The following is a 12,554-nucleotide window of genomic DNA, read 5'->3' as shown; positions in this document are numbered from 1 at the left end:
TTCCTGTCTCTGCCCCTCCCCTGCATGCATGCGCGCGCGCGCACACACACACACACACACACACACACACACACAGTCACTTTCTCTCTCTCTCTCTCTCAAAATAAATATTTTTGTTTTAAAAAGGACCCCCAACTGGTTCACGTTGTTATACAGAATGCCTGACCTTTATACAATACGTATTAGTATGTCAGAAAATCATGCGCTAAAGCCAAATATGTGGCTCCTGTGGTTACCATTTGTTTACAAGGGACTTGCTGTGAAGTTTTAGGTAGAAACTGTCTAGCATTTTGTGGCAACTACGTAAATAACTCATAATAGTCTTTCTTTCTAAAAAATAAAAAAGATTATATTGGATAAACTAAGCTTCTCTGTTTCAATCCAACATAAATGTGAAACGTAGAAGAATTTGCAATCAGGCATCACTGGATTAACTACACTGAATCTCCACACGGTATACCAAAAAACTGCTAACTTTGCGTTCAAGTTTAAAATTTTTTCCTATTTTAATTTTTTATGACTCTTGAACTCTGCTGCCTCTAAAGGTAGCTGCTGCTTAGAGGCAGCTGATGTAACAGTGCACAATCCTTCTGAGACGGCCAGGAACTGAGGGCCCCAGTGCGCCTGGAGATGACCCAGCACCATAAGGAATGCACTTCTTTTTTTAAATGTTTATTTTTGAGAGAGACAGAGTGCAAGCAGGGGAGGGGCAGAGGGAGAGACGGGGACAGAGGATCCGAAGGAGGCTCTGTGCTGACAGCAGAACTCACAAACCATGAGATCATGACCCGAGCCAAAGTCAGACGCTTAACTGACTGAGCCACCCAGGCGCCCCAGGAACACACTTCTAAATCAAGGCACGGTGAGCCAAACCTTCTGAATATTATGACCAGTATAGGCAGTTTCTTGGTTCTCTCTCTGCTGAACTCATTTTTTTAACATGCTATTTTCAAACCATCCCCAAACAAGTCAGACAAATGGAACTACCTGTGGCTTCTCTTTTTATAGCATGGTCTTATTGGCTGTATCCCTGCATTTACACACGTTTCAGAACTGTGATTCATGGAGTTCTCAGGCATGGTTAGAGAAAGGCAAATATCATGACCACAACATAAATATTTTTAACTCAGAAAACTAAGAATACTTTGCTCTCTATTTTAAACCTGAATGCTTTTTTATGAAAGATTAAAAAAAAAAAAAGCATGCCTTATACACACATTCATTCATTGCGTTCAAATTCTAGTTTGCCAAGAGGGATTTGCACTAAACAAGGCATTGGAAGGCTAGTATTCTGCTTTGCTAACCTTACTGTCTGAGAGGCATGCCGGAAGCCCTGAGTGCTTCGTACGTGGATTTGAAACTGGGCCTCCCGTTACAGTTACATGGAAGTAACTCAAAGCTAAATTCCATCCCAGTGAAGCATAAAATAAGGCCTCTTCATTCTAAAGGCTCCCCACTTCAGGTGAATACAAATCTGAGCGATATCATATTTAGAATATTTTGACACAATACCTGTCATTATTGATCAAAGACAGTAACTTTTTTCCTATTTAAGAAAGAAGGACCCGATCCCTGCCTCTGCAAGCTGGCTGATGTCTGTGAGCACCAGTGAGCCCACAGCTGGACCAGACGGGGCCCCACCACCTGTGCGGGGAGAAACAAAACCTTGGGAGGGAAGTGAGCAGGGAGGACGAGAGCAGGTTGGAAGTTGAGGATGCTTAAAACTCTGCAGATTCTCCTGAAATCATCCCCCTCACTGCCACTGTCCTTATCATCATTCTGATTATGAAAGTGATACGTGTGGAAAACCAGGAAAACAAAGAAAAAGAAAGACACAAAGAAGAAAGGAAAAAAAAAAAACCTCTTAAATAATTTCTCCACCTAAAGATACCACTGTGAATATCTGGTGTACGTCCTTCCAGCATTTCTTTCTGTGCATATAGCTATAAATATATTTTAGACAAAACTGGGCTTGCATTCTATACATGGTGGTTTGTAAACTGCTTCCTCATTTACTATGTTTTTAATATTTACAGCTTCTTCTTACAATGAAGTGAGCCAATCACCATTTAAGGTACGGTCAAGGCTACAATAAGAGACGTTGTTGTTCTGACAACTGCTTTGGGATTTTGGAATCCAAGTCTTTGGGATTTACAAATTGCACACAACTGTAGAAATTATGTAAGAAGCTATGTACTTATTCCAAAACTACATGGAAAAGCAACTTTAAAAAATTTCTTATTTTAATAATATTCACATTTCCTTATAAATATCACTAGTCTTCGTTTTCCTTATATACTATCACAACTGTATTTGTTAAAGTAGGCAATAATATTATAAATACTCAGTGCCAGGATTATCACAATGAGACATGAGTAGTATGTTTGGTGATATTGGTAAAGTTGGTCACAAATACCCTTTATAAACCTTTCTATAAACAAACATAGAGGGGGCTATTTTATGAATTTTTAAAGAGAGTCTCTTAAAAAGTAGAAAAGAGAGGTGAGGTCTTAATTACAGCTTTTCACTTTTTCTCTCCACAACTTGGTTAAATAAGCAAAAAGGGCACATTGAGTTCAGATGAAGACATGATAAAGTTGAGCATTCTGCACTATTTAAAATAGTTGATGGGGACGTATGGATGGCTCAGTCAGTTAAGCGTTGGACTCTTGATTTCAGCTCAAGTCATGATCTCCCAGGATCGAGCCCCATGTCACGCTCTGCACTGACAGTGTGCAGCCTGCTAGAGATTTTCTCTCCCTCTCTCTGTCCCTCCCCAGCTCTCTCTCTCTCTCTCTCTCTCTCTCTCTTTCTCTCTTTTACGATAAATAAAACTGAAAAAAACTTAAAGTAGTTGATGAAACATTAAGTTGAAATAAGCATTTTTTACTGTACTGTTAACATTTTTAGAAAAATTATTCTTTTTAAAATTTTTTTTCAACGTTTATTTATTTTTGGGACAGAGAGAGACAGAGCATGAACGGGGGAGGGGCAGAGAGAGAGGGAGACACAGAATCGGAAACAGGCTCCAGGCTCTGAGCCATCAGCCCAGAGCCCGACGCGGGGCTTGAACTCACGGACCGCGAGATCGTGACCTGGCTAAAGTCGGACGCTTAACCGACTGCGCCACCCAGGCGCCCCTAGAAAAATTATTAATATTACATCAGCTCATAGCTGATTCCTAAATTTACTCAGCTGAATTGTTTCCTCCATCAGTAGACTTAGATTTGGCACGTCAAGACCAGAGTGGTTGGCCTGCTAAAAAGAACAGGTCCTGAAGGAAGTAGGTAATTCATGGTCAGGCTTTCACCAAATTAATCTGCAATTCTGCCTTCTTTTCAGTAAGACCACATGGAAAGGATTTCTCAACTAGGATATTTCTTGTTCTCTGTACTTTTTTTAGGTGAATTGTCAAGCTGGCCGTTGTATTTTGGAAGAAGTGAGGGTGGAGCTTCTTGTTTTCAGGGAAATAGCAATGGCAGCCACTGCTAGGATCTGAGTGACAGAGTAATACACTCAGGAACATTTTCATCACTGGCCATGCCTGAGTTCCAGCTGTTCTAAGAAGTGGGCCAAAAGGTACAGACCACCCCCATCCCCTACCTGGTTTGGTGGGAAGTGGTATCATGGTCCTTTGCTATAAAGGAAATTAACGGGGAAAGGAAAGGGAGCCAACTCATAGCTGATTCCTAAGTTCACACTGGGCACCCCTCTGGGACAGCCAGAATCACGAGACAAAGGTCTGAACCGAGTAACAGACTACGACTAGACTACTGACATGAATTCAATGCTTGCATTCGGCAAGTGAGGAATCAGATCTGGATGGATTTGCCCAAAGTCACTGGTGGCAATTAAGCCGGAACAAAGACCCAGGTCTCTTGACTTCCATCCAGCACTTTCCCACTGTACCATCCTGCTGGTCAACAACAGAAAAAAACATGAGATGGCATCTCATTCACTTCTCTGAACTTAGCAGCAAGCTAATGAAAATAATCTAGTAAAGACGTTTTAGTAGTAGTGTGTTAAACATTTTCTGCCCCTTATGGAAGGTGTTTTTGGGGAAAAAACTATTAACACAGAACTGTGAAAAAAAAACACTCTCGGACTCAGCTGTTGCTTTTTCTAAATAACAAAATATTATACTTGGCAAGTGAACAATTCAGTTCTTACTTCAGTGGAGGAAACACAGGGTACGGGGTAGGCACATAGAAGTAAAGAAGTGGTCAGCTATTTTTAAATGCACCCACTCTGTCCAATGATTAGATGATCCAAATTCTGAGGACAGAAGTAGGTTATTTCTCTTTGGCCACCCACTGAATACTTCCATAATCCTGCATTTTTGAACAAAATTTTATGTGGCTTGTTCTCATCTAAGATGATGTTAAAATTCCACAGGAGCTGGATGACAGGATACATGGCTTCCCACAATTTCTTCAGTCAGGAGGGTCTTGAGACGGTCTATCATTTATACTGTGTAGGCAGCTTCCAGTGCTACAGCAGTCTATTTGTGCCTCTTCTGATTTGCATTTACTTTTTTATGAAATAATTCTGACATAGAAAAAGAGTACAATAATAACATATCAGATGTCACGTTCCCATGAGCTGCTCTATCAAAATCTAAGATTTCCGGCTTTATGGAATAAAGAATTGGGGAGGAAGATGGCAGCGTAGGAGGAGGCTGGGCTCACCGCGCGTCCTGCTGATCACTTAGGTTCCACCTACACCTGCCTAAATAACCCAGAAAACCGCCAGAAGACTAGCAGAACGGAGTCTCCGGAGCCAAGCACAGACGAGAGGCCCACGGAAGAGGGTAGGAAGGGCGGCGAGGCGGTGTGCGCTCCACGGACTGGCGGGAGGGAGCCAGGGCGGAGGGGCGGCCCGCCAGCCAAGCAGAGACCCTGAGTCTGGCTTGCAAAAGAGGAGGGGCCGGACAGAGTGTGTTCCAACAGCAAGTGGGACTTGACATCTGGAAGGTTATAAGCTAACAGCTCTACTCGGAGAACAGGAGGGCTGGAGGACAACGGGAGGGAGAGTTGTTGAGCCCCAGAGGACAGAGCGCAGCTTGGCGGGGAACAAAGGTGCTCGCCAGTGCCATCTCCCTCGCCCATCCCCCAGCCAAAATCCCACAGGGAACTGGTTCCTGTCACCGAACTTGCTTGCACCGCACAAACACCGAACGCTGTGCTTCTGCGGATCCATCCCTCCGGCGGGTCTGACTCCCGCCTGCTGCCACAGGGCCCCTCCTGAAGTGGATCACCAAAGGATAAGCAAGCTGAGCCTGCCCCTCCCGCCCCTGTGCACCTTGCCGATCCACCCCAGCTAATACGCCAGATCCCCAGCACCACAAGCCTGGCAGTGTGCAAGTAGCCCAGACCGGCCACGACGCCCCACAGTGAATCCCGCCCCTAGGAGAGGGGAAGAGAAGGCACACACCAGTCTGACTGCGGCCCCAGCGGTGGGCTGGGGCAGACATCAGGTCTGACTGCGGCCCCGCCCACCAATGCAAGTTATTCAAGACAGCACAGGGGAAGTGCCCCACAGTCCCGCACCACTCCAGGGACTATCCAAAATGACAAAACGGAAGAATTCCCCTCAGAAGAATCTCCAGGAAATAACGGCAGCTAATGAACTGATCAAAAACGATTTAAACAATATAACAGAAAGTGAATTTAGAATAATAGTCATCAAATTAATCACTGGGCTTTAAAACAGTATAGAGGACAGCAGAGAATCTATTGCTACAGAGATCAAGGGACTAAGGAACAGCCAGGAGGAGCTAAAAAAATGCTATAAATGAGCTGCAAAATAAAATGGAACAACCACGGCTCGGATTGAAGAGGCAGAGGAGAGAATAGGGGAACTAGAAGATAAAATTATGGAAAAAGAGGAAGCTGAGAAAAAGAGAGATAAAAAAATCCAGGAGTATGAGGGGAAAATTAGAGAACTAAGAGATGCACTAAAGAGAAATAATCTATGCATAATTGGTATTCCAGAGGAGGAAGAGAGAGGGAAAGGTGCTGAAGGGGTACTTGAAGAAATAATAGCTGAGAACTTCCCTGATCTGGGGAAGGAAAAAGGGAATGAAATCCAAGAGGCACAGAGAACTCCCTTCAGATGTAACTTGAATCGAAATTCTGCATGACCTATCATAGTGAAACTGGCAAAATACAAGGATAAAGAGAAAATTCTGAAAGCAGCTAGGGATAAACATGCTCTAACATATAAAGGGAGACCGATAAGACTCATGACGGATCTCTCTACTGAAAGTTGGCAGGCCAGAAAGGAATGGCAGGAAATCTTCAATGTGATGAACAGAAAAAAATATGCAGCCGAGAATCCTTTATCCAGCAAGTCTGTCATTTAGAATAGAAGGAGAGATAAAGGTATTCCCAAACAAGCAAAAACTGAAGGAATTCATCATCACTAAACCAGCCCTACAAGAGATCCTAAGGGAGATCCTGTGAGACAAAGTACCAGAGACATCACTACAAACATGAAACCTACAGACATCACAATGACTCTAAACACATATCTTTCTATAATAACACTGAACGTAAATGGACTAAATGCGCCAACCAAAAGACACAGGGTAACAGAATGGATAAAAAAACAAGACCCATCTATTTGCTGTCTACAAGAGACTCATTTTAGACCTGAGGACACTTTCAGATTGAAAGTAAGGGGATGGAGAACTATTTATCATGCTACTGGAAGTCAAAAGAAAGCTGGAGTAGCCATACTTATATTAGACAAACTAGACTTTAAATTAAAGGCTGTAACAAGAGATGAAGAAGGGCATTATATAATAGTTACAGGGTCTATCCATCAGGAAGAGCTAACGATTATAAATGTCTATGCGCCGAATACAGGAGCCCCCAAATATATAAAACAATTACTCACAAACATAAGCAACCATATTGATAAGAATGTGGTAATTGCGGGGGACTTTAACACTCTACTTACAGAAATGGATAGATCATCTAGACACATGGTCAATAAAGAAACAAGGGCCCTGAAAGATACATTGGATCAGATGGACTTGACAGATATATTTAGAACTGTGCATCCCAAAGCAACAGAATATACTTTCTTCTCGAGTGCACATGGAACATTCTCCAAGACAGATCACATACTGGGTCACAAAACAGCCCTTCATAAGTATACAAGAATTGAAATCATACCATGCATACTTCAGACCACAATGCTATGAAGCTTGAAATCAACCACAGGAAAAAGTCTGGAAAACCTCCAAAAGCATGGAGGTTAAAGAACACCCTACTAAAGAATGAGTGGGTCAACCAGGCAATTAGAGAAGAAATTTTAAAATATATGGAAACAAATGAAAATGAAAATACAACAATCCAAACACTTTGGGATGCAGCAAAGGCAGTCCTGAGAGGAAAATACATTGCAATCCAGGTCTATCTCAAGAAACAAGAAAAATCCCAAATACAAAATCTAACAGCACACCTAAAGGAAATAGAAGCAGAACAGCAAAGACAGCCTAAACCCAGCAGAAGAAGAGAAATAATAAAGATCAGAGCAGAAATAAACAATATGGAATCTAAAAAAAACTGTAGAGCAGATCAACGAAACCAAGAGTTGGTTTTTTGAAAAAATAAACAAAATTGATAAACTTCTAGCCAGGCTTCTCAAAAAGAAAAGGGAGATGACCCAAATAGATAAAATCATGAATGAAAATGGAATTATTACAACCAATCCCTCAGAGATACAAGCAATTATCAGGGAATACTATGGAAAATTATATGCCAACAAACTCAACAACCTGGAAGAAATGGACAAATTCCTAAACACCCACACACTTCCAAAACTCAATCAGGAGGAAATAGAAAGCTTGAACAGACCCATAACCAGTGAAGAAATTGAATCAGTTATCAAAAATCTCCCAACAAACAAGAGTCCAGGACCAGATGGCTTCCCAGGGGAGTTCTACCAGACGTTTAAAGCAGAGATAATACCTATCCTTCTCAAGCTATTCCAAAAAATAGAAAGGGAAGGAAAACTTCCAGACTCATTCTATGAAGCCAGTATTATTTTGATTCCTAAACCAGACAGAGACCCAGTAAAAAAAAGAGAACTACAGGCCAATATCCCTGATGAATATGGATGCAAAAATTCTCAATAAGATACTAGCAAACTGAATTCAACAGCATATAAAAAGAATTATTCACCATGATCAAGTGGGATTCATCCCTGGGATGCAGGGCTGGTTCAACATTCGCAAATCAATCAACGTGATACATCACATTAATAAAAGAAAAGATAAGAACCAATCGATGCAGAAAAAGCATTTGACAAAATTCAGCATCCTTTCTTAATAAAAACCCTCGAGAAAGTCGGGATAGAAGGAACATACTTAAACATCATAAAAGCCATTTATGAAAAGCCCACAGCTAACATCATCCTCAATGGGGAAAAACTGAGAGCTTTTTCCCTTAGATCAGGAACACGACAGGGACGTCCACTCTCACCGCTGTTGTTTAACACAGTGTTCGAAGTTCTAGCATCAGCAATCAGACAACAAAAGGAAATCAAAGGCATCAAAATTGGCAAAGATGAAGTCAAGCTTTCACGTTTTGCAAATGACATGATATTATACATGGAAAATCCGATAGACTCCACCAAAAGTCTGCTAGAACTGATACATGAATTTAGCAAAGTTGCAGGATACAAAGTCAATGCACAGAAATCAGTTGCATTCTTATACACTAATAATGAAGCAACAGAAAGACAAATAAAGAAACTGATCCCATTCACAACTGCACCAAGAAGCATAAAATACCTAGGGATAAATCTAACCAAAGATGTAAAAGATCTGTATGCTGAAAACTGTAGAAAGCTTATGAAGGAAATTGAAGAAGACATAAAGAAATGGAAAAACATTCCATGCTCATGGATTGGAAGAATAAATACCATCAAAATGTCAATACTACCCAAAGCTATCTACACATTCAATGCAATCCCAATCAAAATTGCACCAGCATTCTTCTCGAAGCTAGAACAAGCAATCCTAAAATTCATATGGAACCACAAAAGGCCCTGAATAGCCAAAGTAATTTTGAAGAAGAAGACCAAAGCAGGAGGCATCACAATCCCAGACTTTAGCCTCTACTACAAAGCTGTAATCATCAAGACAGCATGGTATTGGCACAAAAACAGACACAAAGACCAATGGAATAGAATAGAAACCCCAGAACTAGACCCACAAACGTATGGCCAACTCATCTTTGACAAAGCAGGAAAGAATATCCAATGGAAAAAAGACAGCCTCTTTAACAAATGGTGCTGGGAGAACTGGACAGCAACATGCAGAAGGTTGAAACTAGACCACTTTCTCACACCATTCACAAAAATAAACTCAAAATGGATAAAGGACCTAAATGTGAGACAGGAAACCATCAAAACCCTAGAGGAGAAAGCAGGAAAAGACCTCTCTGACCTAAGCTGTAGCAATTTCTTACCTCACATCCCCAAAGGCAGGGGAATTAAAAGCAAAAATGAACTATTGGGACCTTATGAAGATAAAAAGCTTCTGCACAGCAAAGGAAACAACCAACAAAACTAAAAGGCAACCAATGGAATGGGAAAAGATATTCGCAAATGACATATCGGACAAAGGGCTAGTATCCAAAATCTATAAAGAGCTCACCAAACTCCACACCCGAAAAACGAATAATCCAGTGAAGAAATGGGCAGAAAACATGAATAGACACTTCTCTAAAGAAGACATCCGGATGGCCAACAGGCACATGAAAAGATGCTCAATGTCGCTCCTCATCAGGGAAATACAAATCAAAACCATCACTCAGTGATCACCTCACGCCAGTCAGAGTGGCCAAAACGAACCAATCAGGAGACTACAGATGCTGGAGAGGATGTGGAGAAACGGGAACCCTCTTGCACTGTTGGTGGGAATGCAAACTGGTGCAGCCACTCTGGAAAACAGTGTGGAGGTTCCTCAAAAAATTAAAAATAGACCTACCCTATGACCCAGCAGTAGCACTGCTAGGAATTTACCCAAGGGATGCAGGAGTGCTGATGCATAGGGGCACTTGTACCCCAATGTTTATAGCAGCACTCTCAACAATAGCCAAATTATGGAAAGAGCCTAAATGTCCATCAACTGATGAATGGATAAAGAAATTGTGGTTTATATACACAATGGAGTACTACGTGGCAATGAGAAAAAATGAAATATGGCCTTTTGTAGCAACATGGATGGAACTGGAGAGTGTGATGCTAAGTGAAATAAGCCATACAGAGAAAGACAGATACCATATGGTTTCACTCTTATGTGGATCCTGAGAAACTTAACAGAAACCCATGGGGGAGGGGAAGAAAAAAAAAAAAGAGGTTAGAGTGGGAGAGAGCCAAAGCATAAGAGACTCTTAAAAACTGAGAACAAACTGAGGGTTGATGAGGGGTGGGAGGGAGGGGAGGGTGGGTGATGGGTATTGAGGAGGGCACCTTTTGGGATGAGCACTGGGTGTTGTATGGAAACCAATTTGACAATAAATTTCATATATTAAAAGAAAGAAAGAAAAAGAAAAAAGAAAGACAAAGAAAGAAAGAAAGAAAGAAAGAAAGAAAGAAAGAAAGAAAGAAAGAAAGAAAAAGAAAGAAAGAAAGAAAGAAAGAAAGAAAGAAAGAAAGAAAGAAAGAAAGAAAGAAAGAAAGAAAGAAAGAAAAAGAATTGGGTAAGAAGAAAAAAAAATCTAAGATTTTTGGCATACTTGCCTGCAGATTTTTTACTAAAACATTACAGATGTAATTAGAGGCTCTTGGTCACCTCTTCATGATACCATTCTCCTCCCTAACCCTCCCCAATGAGGTGACTGCTATTCTGGATTTGGTATTTATCATCCCTATACAGGTTTTCAGACTATAGCTGCAGAAGTATGAATCCATATACAGTACTGTTTTGCATGGTTTCAACCTTTAAATAAATAACATCCTTTTAACATTCCTTTTTGATTCAGTGTTTGGGATTTGTCCCCACTGATTGGTATAATTCAATTAATTTTAACCCATTACTATATCCTACTGTATGAATATATCACGATTTATTTTCCCCATCTCCTGTTGATGCCCATTTGTGGTTTTTTTCTCTCATTTTACACCATTCTAAACAATGTTGTGATAAATATTTTTGTACATAATTCCTCATGCACATGTGCAAGAATGTCTCTAAAAACTTGCTGAGAGGGGCACCTGAGAGGCTCCATTGGCTCAGTGTCCGACTCTTGATTTCGGCTCAGGTCATGATCTCACAGTTTGTGGGATCCAGCCCTATATCGGGCTACTGCTGACACTGTGGAGCCTGCTTGGAATTCTCTCCCTCCCTTCTCTCTCCCTTGCACACACACACTCTCTCTCTCTCAAAAATAAACTTAAAACAATTGCTGAGAAATGAGATTTCAGGATTGAAGGATACGCATACTTCAGTTCTTTAATTTGCTAAATTGCTCTCCAAAGTGGTTGTGCTAACTTACAGTGTAGGACAGCTTCCACTGCTGTCCAACCTTACCAATATTTGTTATTGTCAGACTTAAACATATTGCCATTATGAAAATGTAAAATGATATCTCATTGATATTTCAATGGCCATTTCCAATGTTACTTAGTAAGATGATCATCTTCACCTCCTTATTGACCAATCAGGCTTTCTCATCTGTAAGTTACCAACTTGCATCCTTTGCCCATTTTTCTATTGAATTGTCTTTCCAAATGATTTGCCAGTTATATGTGTCACATTCTATCTTTTCACTTTGCTTATTCTGTCTTTTTAAAAAAAATTATTTATTTATTTATTTATTTATTTATTTATTTATTTATTTATTTTTCACTTATATCCACGTTAGTTAGCATATAGTGCAATAATGATTTCTGGAGTAGAATGTAGTGATTCATCCCCTATATATAACACCCAGTGCTCATCCCAACAAGTGTTCTCCTTAGTGCTCCTTGCCCATTTAGCCATCCTCCCACCCACAACACCGCCAGCAACCCTCAGTTTGTTCTCCACTTTTAGGAGTCTCATCTGTTTTGTCCCCCCTGCCTGTTTTTATATTATTATTGCTTCCCTTCCCTTATGTTCACCTGATTTGTATCCTAAATTCCACATATGAGTGAAGTCATATGATATTTGTCTTTCTGACTAATTTCGCTTAGCGTAATACCCTCCAATTCCATCCACATAGTTGCAAATGGCAGGATTTCATTCTTTTTGATCGCTGAGTAATACTCCATTGTATATATATATACCATATCTTCTTTATCCATTCATCCATCAATGGACATTTGGGCTCTTTCCATACTTTGGCTATTGTTGGTAAAACACGGGGATGCATGTGCCCCTTCGAAACAGCACACCTGTATCCCTTGGATAAATACCTACTAGTGCAATTGCTGGGCCGTAGTGTATTTTTATTTTTAATTTTTTGAGGAGCTTCCATACTGTTTTCCAGAGTGTCTGCACCAGCTTGCATTCCCACCAGCAGTGCAAAAGAGATCCTCTTTCTCTGCATCCTCGA

General features: G+C 40.8%; 1 protein-coding gene across 8 annotated transcripts in view; it reads right to left on the bottom strand.

Annotated features, from left to right (window-relative positions):
* CAB39L (calcium binding protein 39 like) overlaps positions 1-12,554 on the bottom strand; it is a 131,715-nt gene that overhangs the window by 2,729 nt on the left and 116,432 nt on the right. The window lies entirely within an intron of this gene.

The sequence above is a fragment of the Felis catus genome, chromosome A1 (assembly GCF_018350175.1).
Source record: "Felis catus isolate Fca126 chromosome A1, F.catus_Fca126_mat1.0, whole genome shotgun sequence".
Lineage (NCBI taxonomy): Eukaryota > Metazoa > Chordata > Mammalia > Carnivora > Felidae > Felis > Felis catus.
The sequence above is the reverse complement of the archived record's forward strand: the minus strand, read 5'-3'. Positions and strand labels throughout refer to the sequence as shown.